General features: G+C 50.7%; 1 protein-coding gene across 3 annotated transcripts in view; it reads left to right on the forward strand.

Moving 5' to 3' along the window:
• The first annotated feature begins 15,456 nt into the window (after window positions 1–15,456).
• Window positions 15,457–20,692, forward strand: part of RRBP1 (ribosome binding protein 1) — a 61,254-nt gene continuing 56,018 nt past the window's right edge. For 2 of the 3 annotated variants that reach the window (XM_032461783.1, XM_032461782.1), the window contains exon 1: window positions 15,519–15,721. The gene's annotated coding sequence lies outside the window, so the exon portion shown is untranslated. Of the gene's footprint in view, window positions 15,722–20,692 lie in introns of all 3 variants that reach the window. The other variant, XM_032461784.1, reaches the window with a different exon arrangement.

A 20,692-nucleotide genomic window follows, 5' to 3' on the forward strand; every position in this document is an offset into this window, starting at 1 on the left:
GGATTTGATCCTAAAAGAGCAGTGCTGACTGAGTCAGGAATTGCCGGAGAACAGACAGGAGCTATAGTTTTGGGGCCAAAGCTAGCTGAGCCCTCTGGGTTTGACCAACCTGCGTTATTGTTTGTTTGCTTCATGTTTATTTATTTCTTGCCAGTGTTGAGCTCTGCTGATGTTGTCCGTGACCTGCCTGGCTGTAGCCTCCTGGCTTTACCCCTTCAGTGCACTAGGGAGCCTCACTTCTAGCTGCCAGCACCTGTGTCTCTTTGCTGGGGGGTTCCTCCAGCTGCTGGAGCCCGCCCTACCTGCAGGCGGTGCAGCTGCGAGGCCAAGAATTTAAGTCTCCCCAGGGACATCCTCAACCAATGACTGTTAGCCATTGGCAAATAAATACCTAGGCACCCTCCTGCTCAGCTGTGGTAACTTGGACAAGGGCTCTGTACCATCTCCCAGAGGTCCCCGCAGGACCGAGCCTCAGTTGCCCACAGGGGTAACCGGCTTGATTACTTACCCTGTCTTGCTGTTGCCTCCCCCGCCCCCAGCTCATTTCCCTACTCTCCTACCAGAATTTCTTGGGATCAGCCCTTACTAAATAAACGACCTGCCGTTGAATCTTTGTTTGAGGGTCTGCTTCTAGGGGAACCCAAACTAGGACATCATGAATACGGAATGGTTTTTGTGCTTGGTAAGTTCATATTTAGAGGGGGAAAGACGAAGTGGCTGAGTACAATCAGGAATTTCTGCGAACTGCTGGTGAGTGTCGGGTCTCAGGGCAGATGGGGGCGTTCTGCTGGTTGCCCTTTGGAGTGTCATCAGGGGCGCCTGGAGGAAACACGGGAGCTCAACTGATACTCCCAGGAGGAGGCCGGCGGGGAGAAGGGGCCTTGGCAACCTGGCCCAAAGGCCTCTTCTGCACAGGGAGGCCTGAATGTGGTACCCGCAGGGGACTGATTTGCTATGCAAATTCCTCCCTGGATAGTTCCTCCTGAAATAGGAATTTGGAGGTAGACCTGGCACCACGTAAAATACGGCTCTTGTTAGGCTTGGGGGTCTGTCGGATGCTTGGAGAGGGGTGGATAAGGGTCTCTGCTGGCCTGATGCTATCCTAGGCACCCAGCCCCGTGCCATGGCTGTGCCCAGCCTCACGTCCCCGCTGCGGCAGGGTTAATCCATTGCCTTGGCAGTGGGCCGTATCCCCCCACCTCTCCCACATAATCTTCCTCCTCCTCAGTCCTCCCCGAGTCCCCCCAAACCAACATGCAGCCCAAGTGAAGACACTGCATGGCATCAAAACTCCCTTTCAAGCCAAATTCCCACCCCCACAATGGGCCCCTTCGTGTACAGAAATTCTGGACCTGCCACTGAAGAGGCCCAGTGGCTTCTTGGCCAGGCACCTTCACAGGTCATTCTTAGGAGACAAGGCACCTAGAATTCTTCTTTCCCCACATTTCAGCTTGGCTAGACGCAGGACGAAGCCCCTTGTACCGGAGCATTGTGTCCAAAACAACAGTAACCTTTTCAGCATCATCCAGGACTCAAAAGGTAATTGGCTACAAAGCCACTGTTAGCTCTGCCTCTAGACAAAAAGTTCACATTCATGAAAGGGACCCGATTCTGAGACCCAGCATAGAGCTAAGAGATGGGAAAAGGGGCTCAGTTTGTGCCTTTGAAGATGGTGGTCTCAATGTTCACCTCATATTTTACACTCCAAAGCCACAAACATGCCTTTGACCCAGACTTCTTGTGTGTAAGTAATTTAAAGGAAATAATCTAAAATATGGGGGAAATCTATGCACTCGTGTTAATTTCAGTGTTATTTTGAAATGTGGGGCGTTGGAAATCATATAAATGTCTGATAGAGGAATGATTAAATACTACAGAATTCCCTTGCAGAAATATTAGGAGCCATTAATATAACAGTCATAAAGACTACAAGGTCACAGAGGAGAATGGTCATATTAAGTGTAAATTCAAAAAACAGCAAATACAAATAATTGCAACTACGAAAACAGTTGCCTGTGAAAAAAATGCTCAACATCATTAGTGGTCAGGGAAATGCAAATTAAAACCACCACACACTCACAAGAATGACTAAGATCAAAAAGAGCAGCAACACTAAATGTTGACAAGGTTGTGGAGCAATTGAATTCCCTACATTGTAAATGCTGCACCACTTTGCAAAACCGTTCGGTAGTTTTTCCATAGAGTGAAACATACAGACCTACCCTATGACCCAGCAATCCTACTCCTGGGTGTTTACCCAAGAGACACGAAAACATCACCAGAAAAGACAGGTGAACAAATCTCATGGCTGCTGTACTTGTAATATCCCCAAACCAAACACCAGAAACAACCCAAACGTCCATTAACAGGTGAATGAATAAACAAATTCTTGTATATTCTTATAATAGAATGTTAATCAGCAGTAAAAAGGAATAAACTACTGGCACATACATGATAACATGATACACCTCAAAAACACTGGTCAGCGGAGGCCGGAGACAAAAGAATACACACTTGACTGGATTTATGTGAACTTCTGGAGCAGACAAGACTAGTCCAAGGCTACACACACGAGTCAGTGGTTGCCTGAAGGAGGTTGGGGTGAGTGGTCTAAAGGGACAAGGGATTTGAGGGGTAAAGAAAACGTTCTAGATCTTTAGCAGAGTGGTGGTTACTCAGTTATGTACATTTTTGTCAAAACTTGTCAACCAACATACTTAAAATGTGTGAATTTTTTAAAAATTGAAATATAGTTGATTTGCAATGTTGTGTTAGTTTCTGGTCTACAGCATAGTGATTCAGTTACACACACATATATTCTCTTTCATGTTCCTTTTCATTATAGGTTATTACAAGATACTGACTGTAGTTCCCCGTGCTGTACGGTAGGACCTTGTTGTTTATGTATTCTGTATATAGCAGTGTGTATCTGCTAATCCCAAACTCCCAGTTTATCCCTCCTTCCTTCCCTCTTTGGTAACCATAAGTTTGTTTTCTATACCTGAGAGGCTCTTTCGGTTTTGTAATGGAATTACTACTCAGCCATTAAAAAAAATGAAACAATGCCATTTGCAGCAGCATGGATGGACCTGGAGCTTATTCTACTAAGTGAAAACGTGAATTTTAAAGCATGTAAATTACACTTCAACAAATGTGAGAATGTGTGTGTTTGTGGTGTGTATATATGACATATATTACATATGTATACATTCAGATATATATGTGTGTGTATACACACATACACACATTGCTTCCCTGGGGGGAGAAATAGAAGGAAGTACTCTAAAATGTGAAAAATGGTTGTGTTTCATGAATGAGATCATAGATGATTATTTTCTCTCAGATTTGCCAAAATTTTACCTATATGGTTCTATTTTTTACATGATAGAATAATAAACATTCATTTTTATCAAACATAGTAAGCTGCTGGGGGCAAGAACTTATGGCAGTCTACAACACACCAGATTTTTATTGCAAGTTTGTATAATGAAGTCCTATGATTTTTTTTTTCCTGTCTGCCCAGCAATCTTAATCTTCCAGCCAGGCTCAGCTCTCACATCCCCTACTAAGTCATCCATCATGTCCTTTCTGGAAACAAATATTGTCTTATATCATCTGCCATCTTTTTTCTCTTTAACCACATCATGTGCTCCCCAATAGCTGAAATAATATTTTTATTCTCTGTATTTCCAATAGCCCCAGCACAAAAAACACACAGAAATTTGGAGAAAATAGACCTGAGCCAACACAGGGTCACTGTGTACGGTGGCACAGGCTGTGCACTGCACAAACTCCAAGGAATGATACAAATGGCTTCCCCTGCTGTGTGGGTAGTGCCCTCTGGAGTTGTGCAAACAGAGTCCTTGGTCAGATTCCCTGTCCCACCACTTCCTACTTTGTGACTTTGATACCCCCTGAGCCTGAGTTTCCTCATCTATTTGCTAAGGAGTATTGATGAGGAAAATGACTGAATTGAGATAGTGTGTGTTCAAAACCCTCTGCCAACTATAATGCACTCTACAATGTCACATGTGATGATTCTTGTAATAAAGCCTTTCTTTGCACCTTGCTCATTACCACTATTTAGCTTTCACTAAGTTCCCTGAAATTGTGAAACACGGTCCTGCCTCAGGGCCTTTGCTCATGCTGTTCCTGCTGCCTAGAAGACTATTGTGCCCACATCTTCCCTCAGCTGGCTCCTTCAGGTGATTCAGATTTCAGTGACAGTGTCACCGGAGGCTTCAACTAAGCATCCTAAAATAACCACCTCCCCACTTTCATTTTCTATCTCATCACCTTGTGTTATTAGTAACTGGACTTATTCAGTTTGTTTAATGCTGATAATCCACCTCCCATCCCAAACCTCCCTGCATAGAGGGTATCTGTTTTGTTCACTGCTGTCTCCAGCCCCCAGAGCATACAGGTGCTCAAAAATCATGTACTGAGAGTGAACAAATGCCAACTCAGCAACACGTTGCGTTTATTCCGTCCATCTGCCAGCTGTTTTCCAAGAACTAGAGACTGTGAGGCAAACATGGCTTTTCCCTCCTCTGCTGAGAGCAGGAACCGCCCCAGTGGCTGAAGAAATCTGCCCAGGACGTGCCAGCAGCCACAGTGAACGATCGTCACTGATGCCGGACCGGGTGAGGCGCCAGGTGAGGATGTGGTGCTCACACAAGGAAGGCATTGTGCTGCTCGTGGAGACAGATGGTTCTGAGAGCAGCTCGGGAAAGCTCCTCCTTCCCACTGGACACACTTTGCCCAGCCAGGTGCTTCATTCTGTTCCCACTCCCCTTTCTTTCCTGGACTGTGAGCGCTGAAATCAGGCCAGTCAGCCTTACCTTTGTTCCTCATAGTTCTCAGTGTGAGATTTCTTTAAAGTTCTGGTGCTGGCGTGAGCCCTGCCAATGCCCCGGCGGAATTTTCTGATCCATGCCAAAGATGGAGCCTGTTAATTTTCGTGCCTGAAAGAAAGAAAACACTTCTTTAGGAACTGGCGTGTTTCACTTCCTGCTGAAGGAGAAGGAGGCCTCTCTGCGAGGAAGATTAATCTAGGTTTGTAGGTGGGTCATTCAGGGAAAACCCAGCACACAGCAAGCGCTCCCAGGCCCGCAAGGCCCCAGGCGATGTCCACACCATGGACTGAGTGGACCGGGCTGAGGGCCGGGCAGGGCCTCAGGAGATTTGAGCAGAGGCAGGGATGCACCCCAACTCTCCTTAAAGTGCCCCCCAACACATTTTCAGAAAATTCTTCTGCCCTCTCTCTTTCTTCCTCTTCTGAAATGGGCACGCTTCCTGGAGGGGTCACACGTGAGATGTTGCTTTTCAAACTGGAAAACAGGTGTCCTGCCCTCGGTGCCTTGACCTGAGGCCACCAGGTAAATTGTCACAGCCTTTTTTACCTGGTAGTAAAGAATTTAAATTTTTATTTCATATTAAAACAATGTGTATTTATTAGCAGAAAATAGCATAGAAGGAAGAAAGTGAAAAATGTCACCTTGCTGGGGTTGGGACTTCAGGCAATTTTCTACGTTTTTCTTGATACCCCTTCCTGTATTTTCTGTATTATGTATTCATATACACTACTCTCATGTCATAAAAATAACAAGAAGACAATTTCCATTTTTAGAAAATCTGCCTTTGTGGATATATTTTGGAGAAGAATGCAAAAATCACATAGATCTTTAACATAAACTTTACTTAACGTCTTCCCATACAGATGGTTTAGAGGCTAGAGCCCCCATCTTCAGTGTCCACCTTCACCCCCTACCCCACCTGCCATGAGACACGGTTTAGTGAAAATGTTGAAGAGGCATTGCACGGTAAGTCAGTAAAACTTTAGTGTGAATTAGTCTGAGTTCACCTCTCTCTCTCACACACACACAAACACACACACAGATATATACACTCACACCTCATGGGTGGCACCTTGAACTCTGAGATCTGTGGACTCTCAATGGAAAAAGGAATAAAATTTGCCTAAATTAAACCAGCTAACTAAATTCTGCCAGAGCCTGGATTTTTCTGACCACAGCGGCCAGCAGCAGTCTAAAGAATGGTGTCAATGGGGCCACAGGCTCTGTTCTCATCCCACCAAATCTAATTTGTCTGCAGCGCACATTCAGATGGGAGGCGGGATGGTTGTGCCCAGGCGAGACAGTCTGCTTGATCTATTAGCTGGTTGAAGGGCCTGCCAGACCAAAGGCAGAGAGCTGAACTCAGTTGTCCTGGCAGCCCATTTCTGGATTTTATTATACTTTCTTTTTTGCTTCTGGTTTAAAGACCTTCTTCAAAACTCTTACTAATGATTAAAAAAAAAAAAAAGCTGATTAACAGAGTTTGAGAAAAGCCACACGATGATTAAGTGGTTGGGGAAATGATGTGGAATAAAGGTTTAAGGAGCTATAGCTCTTCGGTCTGGGGAAAGGAACTCAGAGGAGAAGACAGAATAATGATTTTTAAGTGCCAGGCACTTACTAATCAACCAATACGCGCTCCGTGAACATTTAGCAGACAGCAGCATGGAGCAGGGGTGCCTTAGCGGTGCCCTAAAGCCAAGAAGAATAAGATTTTAAAAAAGAAATTCACAATGAAGTAGTGATTAAAGACAGACATCAGAAAGGACTTCCTGAAGCTAAAAGCAGCCCATTGCAGAACTGGAAATCACAGCAAATTCAGAAGGAAGAACCTTCAACTCAGCCCTTGATTGTTTTTAACATCTGTTGAGGAGTCATAATTCCGGTACCCAGAATCTTCCAGCAAACTTTAGGGCCTGGTTGTGTCAGGGTGGCCTCTGAACAGAGCCAGTGATGGGGGAAAGGTGCATTCAGAGCTTTTGTGGAGAGAACAGTTCTGTGAGCCCTTCAAGGGTAGAGAGGAACCAACTTCGACCAACTCTGCAGCCCCACTGCCAAGAGGGTGCCTGGCCCACTTAGCGCCTGGTTCCAGGTTGAGTGGCCAAAGGCACCCCCTGAAAGATGGGGCAGGACGGGACGGCTCAAGGTTGGGGACAGCGTGCTTTGGCAGAGGCGCTGAGAGGCATGGATGGGGAGAGGCAGAGCTTGGCGAATGTAGGGGGGCACCGGGCTATGGGAGCCCACAAAAGTCAGGCAGAGAAATGAAGCTTGGACGTGGTGGGAACATTTGAAGCTCCTGCAGGGGAAGCGAGACAAGATGGAAGCGGTGGTTTTGGAGGATGAGTTTGCCAAAAGTCAGAGGGACGGATTGGAAAGAGAGAGAGAGAAAAAGAAGACAGTTAGGTCTTTCACAGCTCTGTGTACCATTTCACTGTATTTACTTTGGAGCATTTACCACAAGCAGAGTGTTAGTCTAATGAATTATTGATTGCCTGCCCCCGTCCCTACCACACCATAAGGTCCCTGAACACAGGGTCCCGTTTTTCTTGTTCTCCGTTGAATTCTTAGCACCTAGCACCTAGCATTTAGCACTTAGACCCTAGTGTGCAACAGTGCTCCATAAATATTGAAGGAATGAATAAAGTAAACCCAGAAGAGGGGACAGAGTTTGGGAGTCCTGACTTCTTCATCACTGGTCATCTTAAAAAAGAGCCAAGATGTCTGACTAGCTGGACTACTTCAGGATGCTTTCTGTGCAGGGATGGAAAGATGGAGCCCCACTGTGCCTTCTAACTCAGTGGCCCTCAGATTTTGTATCTGAATGTCCAGTGTGAGGCATCTCACCAAGCCAGGCTGACCTCAGGGCCAGGAATGTTGTGCCTGGCTGGAACTTCCCATCTGAGACAGAGAGGTATGATTCCAGAATTCCTAGGACAACAAAGCTGGGCAGCTCAACTGAATAGTGAGCTTACCAAGCGCTCACTGTTACCTGAGGTGCAGGAGAAGGGGAAATGTATGGGGTCCTGGAAGGACAGTGGGAAGGAGGAAGGTTTCATTAACTCATGTAGGGTCTGTTATACCTGCTCCTTTCCCCACCGGCTTTTCCATGGGGAAGGCAGATGGTTGTGTCATGGAAAGATGCCATTTTTGGAGTCTCTGAGGTTTACTTTACTTTGTCATTTATCAGCGTGAAGGCTTGAACAAACTACTGCGTTTCTCTGAACATCAGCTGCCTCACCTGTAAACTGAGGTAACAATAATAATACTTCCCTCTCACGGTTCCAGTAAGAATCATTTGAAAAGCATTTTAAAAACAGGAAAGTGCCAGACAAACATCAGTCATCTATTTGTCTCCCCCATGTCTTCTCTGGGGACTCACAGCCAGCCACCAGGTCAGTCTGCAGTTTTACAAAAGCTCCCATCTCTGAGCTGACTTCCAATGTCACCCACACAACAAACCACCTCTGCCCGTTATCTTTTACTACTACCAGCAACTATAAAAATTGGTAATTTGGGATCGCACTTACCATCTATTTTCTTTGTGTTTTATTTTTCTTTTGACAGTTACTATAATATATATGTAGAGACTTTTCTTTAGGTGTATAACATCATTACTCTGGTTTTGAGTCACTCTGCTGCGGAATTTAAATCATCTGGAGTGTCACAGGTCCTCTGCTTTAGATTTTACAAAAGTATGAGATAAATGTGCTGACTGTGGAGTGGAAGGATCTGCATTCTGTTTCGATATTTTTAAACCCTAGATCTGTGTTTAAAAGAGCTCAAAGGGCCCTATGTTCATTCATTCGTTTGTTCACTCATTTAAGAAATCAGTTTTGGATCCACCCAGCGGATCCCCTGTTCACATCCTGCTGCCATTCCTGTGCACATCAGCAGCCTCTGACTGCGAACACCAGCAACCTTCCCTAGAACTTTCCCTGGGGCGTGGGCTGGAAATGCCAGGAGCAGCCTTAACCAGTGATGGACTGGAGTTGGTGAATAAGTCCTCCGGCTTCCTTGAGTCTCAGGTTGGGTAACTCTGAGACATATGTCACTCTGCCTCCCAGGATTCCTCCATGGGTGTCAGCGCGGCTGCCCACGGTGGAAACCGGCTGACGATGCACTGCTCACTGGCTGGCTTCCCTTTCCGTCTCACTCCTCCACTCCCTTCCTGGTCATTCCTGGGATCACCTTCCAAATAAAATGCTTTCACCCAAATTATTTTCTCAAGATCTTCTGAGGAGATCCAACTTAAGGCGAGGTTTTGTTTGTTTGTTTGTTTACCAGAATCCAGGCACGGGGCTAGGTGTTCAGGGAACATAATGATGTATCAGGTTGAGCCACGGAACCCCATGAGCCCACCATTCAGATGGGGAGTGAGATGTGTGCAAAAGTGTCAACGTGGGCACATACAGTTCTTCACTTTTCTAACACTTCCAAACCCACCTGAGTCTTTCTTTCATACACACACACACACACACCCTCCGCTCCAGTCCAGGTGATGATCATATTCAGCGGTGTGAAGGAGCCAGCCGGCTCCTAAGAGCTGATGGTTACAATTTTAGGAATCTTTCAAGCAGCTCATTGCACACAACCACTATTAAAAATTTAATGATATGAACTTACAATGACATAGATTATATTGAAAACAAAAGTAATAAATACTCAACCTCACCACTTCCTAATTATTTGACAGCAATTTACTACCATGTATGCCTTTGAGACGACTTATGGGACTATCTGTATGGTGTACAGTGGCATGCTACCGCAAATTTCTTCCTGTCTTTGTTTGGTGACTCAGTAGCTTGAAGTCAGCACTGATGGGAATATACACACCACAGAAATTGGCAAATGGTCCAAATTAGGAGTGCTCCCCTACCCGCCACCCTTCTGATCACCAATTGTTAAATATTTACCAGCATGTCAACTATATCTTGCATGGAATCTTACAGAAGCCTCCTATCGGGTCCTGGGATCCTTCGTCACAGGTCTTAATGAGATGCCCACCACTGCTAAGGTGATCTTTTAAAATGTGGAGTAGATTGCATCACTCCTGCTCCTTAAAGCTCCCGCTCTTACTGGCTTCCCAGGGCATCCTAAGGCCCCCTCTGCTGTCTGATACCTTCCTGCCTCGCCGCCTTTGCCTTTCTCTGGTCACACAGCCTTCTTTCTGTTTCCTGAACCAGCTGCCAAGCTCCTCCCCTACCCCAGGTCTTTTTCACTTACTCTTCCTTCTTTTCACAAGATCAGCTTCTTCTCGTGGTTTTAGCATCAACTCAACCATCACCTCCCCAGATGGGTTTTCTCTGGCCATCTTCTTCCACCCACCACACTCCCCATTCCCAAATCCCGGCCCCTCTCCATCCCGGGAGCCCGTTCTCTCTCCTTGCAGCCCTTTGCACCATTTTGATTCACCTTGCTTATTCATTGGCTGACTTGTCTACTGCCTTCCCCCAACTAGAATGTGAGCTCCATGAAAGGGCGCCCTTTGCCTTGTTCGTGGCTGTCTGCCCATCACCTAGAACAGGGACCAACACATGGTAGGTACTGAGTTGAATTCAGTCTGTTGGGTGAATGAATGCACATCACTCCTAAATTCCAGCCTCTCATCCATTTCTCAGCCCTCTGAAATTTGGGGTGGCCATTTTTTCCCCCACCCCCTCCTCGAAAACCATCTCCCGAAGGTCCCTGGTGACTCCTGATTGCCTCGTTTAACACATACTCAGTCATCATCTTGCTGGATTTCCAGGCTGCATTTAACAGTGTTTACCATTCTTTGCTTCTTGAAACTGTCTCCCCTCCATAAACCCGTCCTTTCCTGATTTACCTTTTCTATCTGTCTTTCTTGGACTCAGTGATAGATGGCATCAGTGGTGCCATTTCTTCACCCGGGCCCATATTTTCCCTCCCCTTGAATCTGGGCTTGTCCACGTGACATGCTGTGACCAGCAGAATGAGGTAGTAGCCGCCTAGTTCCAAGCCTTCGAGAGACCTGGGGTATTTCTCCTTGTTTTCATTTGCTTCAACCATCACCACAAGAAGTGAATGCCCCCTCTAGCCTCTGAGCCCCTGAGAAGGGTGGGAGCCAAGTGGAGCAGCTTCTAAGACGCTCCACCCAGGCCCTGACTGGAGGTGAACCCCTAGCCCACCCAAAGACCTCTGCACAAGCCAGCAAGACCTGCCGAGCCTCAGCGGACCCACGCACATGTGAGCTCAGATAGGAAACCATAATCGCTTTAAGCCACTGAGCTTTGGAGTGATTTATTATGCAGCAAAAGCAGATGGAACTGGACCTTCTGCGGGTTTTCCTTTCTCTGTCCAGGACCCAGGCGTTGGCTTTCTCCTGTCCCCATCCACCTGCAGCTCCCAGTGCTGCACACTGGGTGTGATCACCTCTGCCCTTAAAGTTTGAACTTCTGCTTGTATTTGGGTTTCCAAACTGTAATACCCACATTGGTCTCAACCCCTGAGCATCAGACCCCCAGAAACAATATCTCCACCTGGGCTTCCCCCAGGATCCTCAAATTCGACATGTCAAGACAACATGCAACATCCTGCCCACTTCCTGCCCCTACCTGCTCCTTCTCCTCCTGTCCTGACCCTGCAGTGATACCACCATGCTCCCTGTCACCCAGGCCAAGAACAAGGGCTCACAGGTGGCTCCTGCCTGTCCCTCTCACCTCATGGTCACCAAGCCTCCCCTACTTCATCTCCTAAACACCCTCATGAAGCACCCTTGCACCTCCCACATCTGCCACTGCCCCATTCAAGCCCTCATTGCTCAGGTTATTGCAATGGTCTCCAACCCAGGGGGCCCCCCACCTAGCTGAGTGTTACAGTCACCCGAAATTGAGTGCCAAGAGGGTGACCTTGGCTGTCACTGACCACAAACCCTTCCTTGACCCACCACCACCAAAGGTTAGGTTCACCCCATGACACACAGGGACAGCCCAACTTCTGGGATCTGGCACCAAATACAGTGGTTATGTTCATGGACCCTGGGGCAAACACCCTCCTCTGACCAGCTCTGTGACATTGGGCAGACTGCTCAACCTCTCTGTGTCTCCGTTTCCTCATCTCTAAAGCAGCGATAACACCTGTACCTCCTTTACTAGGTTCTTCTGAGGGTTAAATAAGTTTATGCATTTGTAAGGCATCTCAAACAGGGCCTGGTACGTGACAAGACCTAAAAATGTTACAATGTCTTTTTTTTTTTCATGTGACATTTTTATTCTGTTTGCCATTTATCACTTTTATGGTTGTTGATAAGGTAAAATCTCTTTTTACACTGTAGGGGAGAGTCTCATCTTTCTGCCTACTCTTTAAAAATAATATTTACAAGTCGGTAATAGAAAGCGAAGCACTGGCATGAGTTAGTGGACTGGCCTAGGTAATTATTCCTGCATGTTTAGTTTTTCCTAATGAGAATGCTTTGCTTTTAACACACAGCTAAAAACCCAAAAGGACATACCCCCCCTTTTTTTCCCTTGAGTCAGGTTGCTAGAAGAATAATTTGCTTACAAACCAAATTCACTCTTTTCCAGAGTGTATCATTTGATCACATAACCGCCACTATCACCCAAGTGTGGCGCGTTTCCATCACTGCTAAATGGCTCCCTTGCGCCCGTGATGCTCCCCTCTGGAGCCCCAGCCCTTCTTACCCTCTCCTCACCCTTCAAGCTCTGGCAAGACATGACAGCTCGACAGCTTGGCGTGGCTGCGCGTGCCCTGGCCTCCCTTGGACCACAGGCCTCTCTCCATCCTGTTCTCCCACCAGGCGCGCCTTCACCTACTCTCTGGCCTGGCTAACTCCCCCTTCTCTGTCAGGCTGTCACCCCTCTGCTCTCCTCAGCCTGGGTGGACATCCCTGCCCATGGGGTGTCCCATATCACCTGGGCCCTCTCTGGCCTGTTACCCGAGACAGCCCCTCATTAGCCTGTCATCCAGGGGGAGGGACAGCAGGGACCTGATTCCCCAGGCTCTGGCGCAGTGCCCGGTGCTGAGCAGACAGGACCTGGAGGCTAGGCTGTGGGACGGGACCTCTAGCGCCGCAGAAAGCTGTGTAATTTGGCAGTTATGGGCCTGCGGTAGAAGCCACAGCAGGGACGGGGACTCTGAGCCTGGAGGAAGCCCCTCACTGACCCCACAGGCACCCCCTGTCCATTCAGTCCTGAGGATGGTTGTGGTTTTTCCCCAGACACTCCTTGGGAGAACGCAAGGCTGAGACACACTGAGGAGGTCAAGGAGGGCTGAGGGTGGGTGTCTGCAGGCACACCAGTGGCTGTGAGTCAGGCCAGGCCAGGCCAGGGGGTTGGGTAGGGCGGGGGCTGCCCTCCTCGTGGACCCTAGACAAGGGGCAGGGGGCAAGGGCGAAGGTCAGGCCACTCGTCCATATGGAACATATGTCGTACTGAAGCCAAACCAAACGTCAATCATGGGAAGGAGCAGAGAATCCTTTTTTGTAAACACCCTTCACTCTTAGGGATGCTGTAATTCTAGCATTCATTTAACAACATTTATGGAGTGCGCATTTACTGAGCCCCTACTCTGCGCAGATGCTGTATCAGTCACGGGGTCACAGTTGCCTGGAAGATGCGACCCTCCCCCCTCCTCCGACGCCCTAGGCACTCACCCTCCTGCCAAGGGCTTCTTGCTGCACAGCTGCTTCTCTCTGCCGGAAGGCTTTCTCAGGCTGACGGGGTGTCAGGGTGAGTTAAAATGCCCCCAGAAGAAGCCCTCCACCAAGGAGGATGGGGCGGGACTCCCCTAGAGCGGGTTCCACGTGGTTCCCGGCATGCGCGGCGACCCTGGGCCCTGCTGGCCCACCGCAGTCACTTGCTCAATAGCGTGCTCTTTATTGCCTCTGTCCCATCCCACCTCTCTCCCAGTGCTTCCTGTGATCATCCCCCAGATGAGTCACCTGCACCCAAGTCTTCCTGGTCACGATCTGCTTCTGGAAAAACCTAAACAGCATGAATAAGATGAAGGAGGTCTCTGCCCACAGCAGGGCCTTCAAGGGTAGCTGGGTCTTTACTGGGTCTGCCTATCACTCTACACTACTTGCCCAGCCTGGTGGTGAATACCAGGCAGTAAACAAACCCAAATGAATGAATGAATGAATAATGAATTTCCTCTTCAGAACCTAGAGGGGGCAGTAATTGTCCCAAAAGAGCACATCCATGTTCAGAGAGGTTAATTGGTTTACCCGTGGTCAATTAGAACTGGTTGGTAGCAAATGCCAGGCAGAAGCTGGGATTCTTGACTTTTTGGTCAACCTGAGGCTCACCACTAGAAAACGACTGAATGCCGAAAGCTAATCCAGGTTAATTCCCACTGATTAATCATTAATGTGCTAAGGAACTGCTGAGATTAGAACTAGGAATGAATGGTTTAATTTCAACCCAGCCCTCTTCACTCCCTCAGGATGGCTCGTAGTTCCACATCTTTCTTACAACTTGGGACAAAGGGGGAAGGGGTATGTGAAATTGTCCGAGAAACAGACATTAGGAACAGGATTCCGCAGTGTAGGGGTGGGGGGAGTGGTATGGGGCAGATCAGCCTGTAGCAGCCCTTTTGGCCTCTCAGAAATCTTAATTTCAAAGAAACTGGCTTTGGCTCAACTTCAAAGAGTTAGCTTTAAGAGACACTGATAAAAATGGTTAAAAACCAGGCCTAAAATTATCTTAATTGAAAGACTTATTTGCTTATTAAGAGAGAGTGTTGGCTTTATATGGGGGTCGGTGGGGGAGGAAGTCATGTCATGAAGTACCATTTGCTCAGTTTTCTGGGAAGTGGGTTGATTTTCTTTGGGTCAGACCCTCTCACCCTCTACACTGCGCGGAATAAAAGGTCATAAGCTGAATTGCAATTATTGCTCGGCCAGCTGTGGTTTGGACGAGTAACTCTGTTGTACCCTCCCTAAAAATGGGAGCAATGACGTCCACCCTCCATTCCTTGTTCGCCTGCTGGCCTTTCCGCCCCAATTCCTCCATTTACTCAAGAAAATTCTTTCTGGTGCTGATTGCAATCTCTTTGAAGATAGGGACGTGCCCTCTGTGGACTGACCCCGGGCGGAACTTGTCCTTACATCGAGGGCCCGGAGGGGGCGCCGCTGCGGGGGAAGTTAGTTGGTTTTAAATGAAGCATTGCTCCAGGCTGTTCCCGTGTTGCGCAACCCTGCTCAGGGTGACACCCACCGCCACCTCAGACCAGCGGGGTCCTGAGGCGCAGGCGCAGCGCCGCCGGGATTCGAACCTGCGGGACCAGAGCCGGCCCCAAGTCAGGGCAGGCGATCAGGGCAGCGAGCCCCGAGTGGGCGGGGCCGGCCGGCGCCCCCTCCCCCGTTTGGCGGGGCGTTCTGGCTCCGCCCCGCCCCCGCGCAGGGACGAGCGCCGGCGCCGCGCGGCTCCGCCCCTCCCCGGCCCCGCCCCCGCGGCTCTCCGCAGCTCCTCCCATCTCCCATTGGCCGAGGCGGAGACCCTCCTCTCCGTCCAATGGCCGCCGCCGCGGCTCGGCCGCCCGCGCTCTGACTGGCCAGCGACCGGCGGAGTGGCGGGGCGCCGGCCAATGGGGAGAGGAGGCTCGATGAATGGCTGGCCCGGGTGGGGAAGGCAGGAGGCGGCGATCCTGGCGGAGGGGGCCGTTCGCCAGCTCCAAGGCAGAAAGTGCCACGACTCCACACGCGCGCACGCAGCCAGCGAGCGGCCCGAGCGGACGGCAGACGGGGCGGGCGGCGTAGGGGTCGCGGCGCTTGCAGCTGCTTGGGGGCGGCTTCTCGGCGGAGGCTCGGCCGGCTCCTCTCTCCCGGTTTCGCGGCGGCGGCGGCGGTTCCTGCCCTCTCGCTCACCCTCCCGCGTCTCCGGCTGCAGGTAAGAAACTTGGCTGGGCCCTGCAGCAGTGGCGGCAGCGGCGGCGCGCGGGGCCGGGCCGTCGGGGCGGCGGGGCCCGAGCCGGGGCCGGCCGCGCGGCGAGTGACACGTCTCCTTGGCGGCCCCTCCCCCGGCGGCGCCGCCTGCCGTCGCCGCGGCCGCGGACCCTCGGGGTCAGGGCGGGCTCGGGGGGCGTGTGCAGGGCTGAACCCCGTGCGGGGGCGTCGGCCGAGCGCGCCCGCCGGGTGGACCCCACGCCCCTCGCCGTCGGCAGGACCTGCGGCGGCCCCGTGGCACTACGTGGCCGCCCCTCCCTCCCCGCCGGGCCGTCGGGCCGGCCCGCGCGCTGCGAAGTTGGGCGAAGAAAGTTGGCGGCGGGGCGGGGCGGCGCACAGCTGGCGGAGGAAGGGGTTAAGTTTCGGGAAGCGGCCGGATGACGTTGTCGGGCTGGAGTCCGGGCTGGAGGGGGTGGGGGGACGGGCGGAAGGCGGCGGAGGCCGGCCGGGGGGAGGGGGCGGGATTGAATGGGGTCCCCGCCGGCCAAGCGCACCCGCCTGCAGGCTGCGGCCCCGGGGCGCTGCAGGGGCAGGGCGGCCCCGACGGGGCGGGCGGGGTCCGCGGGGCTGCGGGGGACGCCGTGCGGGGACCCGGGCCGTCCGGGTCCGGGCTCCCGGCGGCCGCGGTGGCAACTTCCCGGAGTGCAGGAGGCGGCTCCCTGCTCCCCCTGGCGGCGGGGCCGGGGGAGCCTTTTCCCCGGCCGCTCAGCGCGGACCCTGGCGCGAGGGCTCCCGGCTGGGGACTGGGGCACCCCGGGCCCTGCCCGGCCCGCACCGCCCGCGCCGCGATGAATGGGCCGGCGGTGCCAGGCCCCGGCGGAAGCAGCGCCTCCGGCCCGTCCGGCCAAGCGCGCTGGCAGCCGGCCTGGCGTCCGTCCCGGGCCGCCGGTCTCCCCGGCCGCGCCCTGGGCAGGGGAAGGCGGGTTGGGGTCCATGCTTACAGCGCAGCACCTGGGAAACCTCAGGGACCCCTCCCCGGATTGTAGAACACAAATGGTAGCTGGTATGGTGTCGCAGCCGAGGGAGTGGGCTTTTGAAAGCCCGACACCGTTGAGTGACCTCGGCCAAGCTGTTTGACTCCGGTGTCCGCTTCCACGTCTCAGAAACGGGGCTGCTGATCTTGTCTACTTGAGAGAGAGGCTGCGAAGACCGAGCACACGTATGGAGTAGTCAACAAGTGTTGGCTGTTACTATTGGATGAGTTTCTAGGGATGTTTGGGGTTTGGGAGGGAGGTGGGGGTTTGGGTTTGGCTCCAGCCTGCCGGCTTCGGATACAGGCTCGCCACCTCCAGGGCCTGGAGTCCACCCTCATGCCACGTTTACAGACCCTCTGCTCGGGTTTCTTAGCCTGTCTGAACCTGGGTTTCCTTATCTGTAGCCTGGAGAGAGAACCACCACACACAGTAGGGTCAGGCAGCCATCCAGGTAAGTGCTGGGAAAAACAGACCTTGTGCAAACAGAAGGCAGTTTGGCAATAACTCCTGGAGGTTGGAGGTCAGCAGAGACTAGGAAGCACCAAGGAAACGAAACTTTGGCGGCTCTTGGGAGCCTCTCAGGTCATTGTTTGCTGGGTGTGCTGGAACCTTCAGAGCAGGGGCATCTGGGTGGCGTTATCTGGAGTTTGGGGAACTCACACCCTAGCTCAGTGCTCTCTTCAGAACTCCGGCTGTTAAGCATCCCCAGAAACTGGGGTCTTCTGTTCAGCACTTCCAGGAGGAGCAGCTGCGTGGTTTACACCAGCCCTGCACAGCTGGGGGGCACTCTGCCCCCCTTTATACTTTTCTCTGTGCTTCGTCGTCTTAACTTCCCGTTCATCCGACACCAGAGGAAGCTTGGTGACCCCGCAGCATGCTGCTCACTATGGTGACGTCTCAGTTCCTTTATGAACTTTCCAAAGGTCAGCCCCAGTGTAGGCTGCCAACTTGTTTCCCTTCCAGAAAGAAGCTTCCGGTTCTGAGGTCCTGGAGATGCCACTTCCCTCTCTATTTAAGCAAAGGAGGAGAACTGGAGGCAGACTGTGGGGCAGTGCAAACCTGCTTGCAGGGTTTTTGGGCCCATAGCGGCTGGGAGGGGGACGAGAAAGGTGCCTTGGTGTCTAGAAACAGAGTGTCCAGCACGTGGAGCCTGTAGGCTCTGGGCTGTAACAGAGCTCTCATTTTTCATAGTTAGGAATCAGTCTCTGAACAGAGATTAAGAAGTTAGATTGGTACCTTGGTGCATGAATATGTTTTGGTGATGGGAGAGTTTAAATAAATCTCAAATCTTTGAGTCACATTTGAGCAATTATGCTCTTTGCTGAAATGAGCCCTAAGTCAGTAGGCTGCAGTGATTATGTAGCACCCAACTGCATGTGAGTGGTTGAATGCAAATGATTTGATTGGAATACTGGTTTATTATGTGGCAGGGACACCTTTTAAAAATATCAAGACTGCAGACTCCTCCTGCTAGTTCCTTTATTCCAAAGAGCTGTGATGAGGAGGTGAGTGACGTGTAGGCAGGGAGTCAACAGTTCTTTTGAGAATCCAGATTTTTCTTTGCTAAAAATCTCATTTCAGGAGGGAAAAAAATAATAGTCAGTTAGAATTATGAAGGATGAGATTGTTCTGTCCATTTGTCCATCCTGGCCCTGCAGTGGTTAAGGCCTGGCCTGTAACCCAGTAAACGGTGGCGAAACGAGGCAGACCACCACACCTGGTAACTTTTCTCACTGGTTGTCCAGCTATCTCACTGGACAACTGAGGCTGAGCCCAGTTTGATTTTTAAGGTTTGCTATTCAGAATCAGCCACAGCTATGATGTACACCTAGGCCTCACAGGTGCCCCTTTCTGTAGAGTAGATGTTGTTGTTCCCATCTTGTGAATGAGAATGTGGAGGCCCAGCAGTCAGGTGGTCACCAGGCCAGTTCCCGTTGCCCAGCTGCTGGGTGATGTGGACACAGCCTTCTGAATGTTCACCTGCAGGCTGTATAATTCCACACTTGCTGGTCCGGTAACTCCCCGAGGGAGCACCTGAAACTAGAAGACAGAAATTAAGAGCTTCAGTGGGACTCAGTGTAAAATGTGGCAGTGCCAAGAAAGTGCTTTTAATTTAATTTCTTTCTCAAGCATCTCCTGTGTGCTAGGCCTTCAAATGCTGTCTCAGGCAAAACTCTCGCTTGTCTCAAGAAGCTCCTGTCTGGAACTCTGCTGTCCAGCACGGTAGCCACGTAGAGGTATATAAACTTAATTAAAGTTAAATGAAATTTAAAATTCAGTTCTCAGTCACACTCGCCACATTTCAAGTGCCTGGTGCCATGTGTTGGTTCAAGCGGACTTCGAGCTTCCGCGTCTTCACAGAGTTCTCTTGGGCAGTGCTGTCCAGAGGTGGCTGGGATTCTGATCGTTTAGAGAAATTGTCATGTTGAACCGTATGAAGTGGCCATTCTGTGGGTTAAAGACAGCTGCTTAGTGGCGGTTCTGCACTTCAACCTAATAAGCTGTCACCTTTAGAAAGCAATTGTTCTTGACTGTGTGTGTGCATTATAAATTGCATTTTAAGGGAATAAAGTGGGAAGGGGGTGCAGCACAGATAGTGGCCCGGCCCTGGAGAGAGTCTCACGTAACACCAATGGCATCAGAGTGGTCAGATGTACCAGACACAGAAAACAGGTCCTGGGCAGGAAGCATGTGGCTTGTAGGGTCAAGTAAATACTTAATTCCAATTGAGAGCGCCTGGGCAGGAAGGCCACTTAGCGTTATAGAAAAGTAACCTGGGGACTTCCTAGGCGGCTCTGTTCTTAGGCACACAGGTTCTGATCTGTCTCCTGAAACAGGCGAGCTGACTCCCACGTCTGAAGGCCAGACACATCTCACGGGTTTCCTTGAAGCACCGTAAGTGACACGTATCTCCTACCCGTCTGGCAACAGGAAGCAACTTTAATTTATAGAGAAAGTTTTGTAATGTGTGCATTTGATTATTTTGGCAAGGCTGGAACACCTGCCTGGTCCCGAACCTGACACGTTCCAGGGTGCTGGCGTTTTCCTGCTTGGCTGGCGTAAGTTGTTTCCTGGCTCTTTGCAGGGCTCTGTTTTACTGTGTGTAACTTTGGAAGGATCATTGGGTAGTATTTGGGGAGAAGGTTGGAAGTCTTGTCTGGCCTAGTGGCCTCATCTTCCTATTCTGTGTAGAATAGTTGTCAGACCGGTTAACAGAGAACCGAGACTGATGGGCAATGAGTTTCTTGTTGGTCAGAGAGGAGGCCCATGAGGATGGTGCCGGAAGTTATCAACTGTTTATAGTGATAATGAGTATCACCTGCTGGCTCAGAAGCTGGACTTAAAGACCCAAAGCTTTAATTCTCTTCCCTAACCCTGGTTGAGGTGTGAGTGAACCAGGCTTGTTTCAGGCTGTCTTGAGACTGGTTCCACGCTACTGGTCTGCATGGATTGAACTTGGTCAGCCCATGAGGTTTGGCCAGCTCTATGTCACTAAACAACTAGCCACATTTAGAAATGGAGAATTTGTTGTTAAAATCCAGGTTTTGGGGTTCTCTTGGAGAAAACGGGGATTTCTGGGCCACATCAGGTCTGGTTCCTTGTGTGGCGGGCGTGGACTGTGGTCGCCCTCCCTGGGCAAGGTCCTGCGCTCTTCCCCAGCAGCCTCCCCTCACTGACAGTACGCGTCTGGGTACTGGCGGTCCCCGAGGGCACTGCCTGCCTAGCATCTGAGAGCAAAGAGGAGTTGGAGGGGGTCCGGGCGTGACCTGAGTGGTCACCAGTGTCTCCCATTGAGCTGCAGCTGGGGGCAGAGGGAACCACTGGTTGGGGGTTCTAATCCCCAAAGTAAGTGGTGTGACCTTGGACATGACTTGTCTCCTCACTGGGCTTCAGTTTCCTCTTGGTGTAAAGTGAAACTAGGCCAGGTGGTTCACTGTACA

Source organism: Camelus ferus, chromosome 19 (assembly GCF_009834535.1).
Source record: "Camelus ferus isolate YT-003-E chromosome 19, BCGSAC_Cfer_1.0, whole genome shotgun sequence".
Classification (NCBI taxonomy): domain Eukaryota; kingdom Metazoa; phylum Chordata; class Mammalia; order Artiodactyla; family Camelidae; genus Camelus; species Camelus ferus.